General features: G+C 36.1%; 1 protein-coding gene across 12 annotated transcripts in view; it reads right to left on the bottom strand.

Annotated features, from left to right (window-relative positions):
* LOC125034865 (maternal effect protein staufen-like) overlaps window positions 1-2500 on the bottom strand; it is a 21098-nt gene that overhangs the window by 18078 nt on the left and 520 nt on the right. For 3 of the 12 annotated variants that reach the window (XM_047626905.1, XM_047626907.1, XM_047626906.1), the window contains exon 2: window positions 1963-2043. The exons of the other annotated variants lie outside the window; for them this stretch is intronic. The gene's annotated coding sequence lies outside the window, so the exon portion shown is untranslated. The remainder of the gene's footprint in view (window positions 1-1962; window positions 2044-2500) is intronic. 12 annotated transcript variants of the gene reach the window in all.

Here is a 2500-nt window from a genome sequence, read left to right as displayed (position 1 = left end):
TCTTCTCTTACATAATTTCTCCATATCCATGTTCTCTGTAACTATCACTGCTAAAATTATTGATAACAGACAGTAATATCATCTTGAAAAAAAAAAAAAAAAAAAAAAAGCCCTATGAACAAAAACGAAAATGAAAATAAACAAATCAATTCAATCATCAATTAATAAAAGTAAAAGTACATTAAACTAAACAAACATTCATTGACATTCTGCAGCATTTATTAGTTCTTACATCATTGCAATTTGCCACATGTCATGTCATAATTCAGCCATCAAAAACAGCTCAAATGAGCCCATATGAATACAAATGGACAGTAAAGATCCCAAATGAAGATAATTTCACCCTTTGAATGCTGCAGTTGATTTTAGAGGGAGGCACTGCAAGCCCTTCCTCCATACAAATGGGAAATTGCTACTTGGTCATGGAGTTAAACAGATTAACATGCTGGTACCAAACGAGGCTTAATTTAGATGTATATAAGTGTTGCACTCAAAGGTTTAATGCACCATGAGTCATTACTAAGACAAACCCAAAATATAAACACATTGGCCCTATTCTATCTGAGTCTACTTGAAACTTCCTGTGATCTATAAATGAAGTGTTGCCTGATAATGGTACACTGCTAAGTAACTGTACTAGTATCCTCAGTTTTGGCACTCCGGCAAAGGCTAACAAATCTATGCTACATATAAGCCGGGTTACAACAAGGTCTTACTTGATGATGATTCTCTAAGGAGATTTATAGATACCTGTGTATTAGCCTGTAGTGGACATATAAGTGTTTGTAATATTTCCCCAAGAAATAACATCTGTATATCTAATATAAACATCCTAAGTTGTTCAGTCACATTGGTTCTCCTTCAATCTTAAAAATAATCTGACAAAATAAATGAGTTTAAATATTACATCAGCAATATACGTCTCAAAATCCTACACCCTAATGAAATGCAGCTTAATCCATTGTCTTTAGGTGGTATCTATGCCCATGCCACAGTATGTCTAGACTCATTTCCAGATGGTATATACCTTCATGCCACACATAGCCAGATAAGTTGTGAGCTAAACAGTCATTTACTTGTCTGGACAATACTGTGGTCACTGAGGAGATGCAGCCCTTCAAAAGAGGATTAGTCACTTTTCAGCCTTGAACCATGGAATATTGTGTATGCTTCAGCCATAATGGGGAAAATGTTTCATGTGTTCCTAATTGTACCTTGCTGACTGCACACTGCCCTTGTGTATGGCTTGATACTGTGCAAGAAAAATGCATTAGCATTGAGTCTACGGCTACTTATGAGGAGCTCTAACTCTTCAGTGACTGCAGTCATGACCATAAAAGCAAACAAATGTTAAGTGCATACAATTTAGAGCAAGTTCGATATGCGTGGCACGGAGGTACATGCCACTCCAAAAAGACCAGTCATGCCAAGGCATATACGTACATGCCACCGGTCAGAACTGGGTTAATGATGAAACATTAATAATAAAATACAAATAAAATATCAAACCAAATCTTCTCAAAAGTTTTATCAAAATAAAACAAAACTTTTATATTCTCCACTGCATAAAGGTCCTTCCCCACATCAAATTTCTGTGCACCTCAAACTCATGGGCCGATTCTAATAAAAGAGAGTGACAGTGAGAAGTTAGGTAGAGTTTCCCTCTTTTTAACTAAATATGATATTGACAGTTTAATAAAGCCTTAATATTAGGCTACTGTTAAAGGGGCACCATGCAAGCATCCATTTTAGTATTTGACTTATTTCTTTATCTTATTTTTATCTCTATGGTATCATTTTTATTTTTTATTCTTACCTTTTGATTTATAATCTTTTATCTTTTTGCTACTGATTAGCCTTACTGGATTTACTTATTTATCTGATTTGCAATTATAAGCAAAGCATGATTTAAAGTTTGATTCTAGCAAAGGAATCAAAAGACAGTATGTAAGCTATCATTACCTGTCATGGGCTGTCTTCTGATACGAGAACTTGAGTCATGGTGGTCTTACAAAGTTCTACGGCACGGAGTTGCTCTCGATTCTACCAGAACGAGTGAGATGACAATCTCCATTGATAAATATTTAATAACTTAATTCCAAGGCATTTTGCTTCAAAATTAGCTTTTTCTCCCCTCTAGAGGCCTGGCGAGTTCTGTGCCCGAATGAAGGCTTACTCCTAATTCCTACTACACAAAAAAAGGCATTGTAAATCACTAAAACATTCCCTCGAGCATATTTCAGTCCCAAACCAACCTATTTCAAGTTATTCTACACGCCTAGGACCTTGACAAAAAAAAAAAAAATCAAACCCACCCTGCCCCCCCGACCAGGCGCATTAATCCCTCATCCTCTCGGCAATTCCTTGTCAACCAGGAACCACCAACACCCATGCTAACATCAACCCACCTGCAACCACAACCAAACCACCCCTTTTAAATAACCCTTTTTATCCATGATTACCCTCCTCAAAATTGCCATTTATTAATTTTTTTTAAAAA

Source organism: Penaeus chinensis, chromosome 18 (genome assembly GCF_019202785.1).
Source record: "Penaeus chinensis breed Huanghai No. 1 chromosome 18, ASM1920278v2, whole genome shotgun sequence".
NCBI lineage: Eukaryota > Metazoa > Arthropoda > Malacostraca > Decapoda > Penaeidae > Penaeus > Penaeus chinensis.
This window is presented reverse-complemented; position numbering and strand designations above follow the sequence as displayed.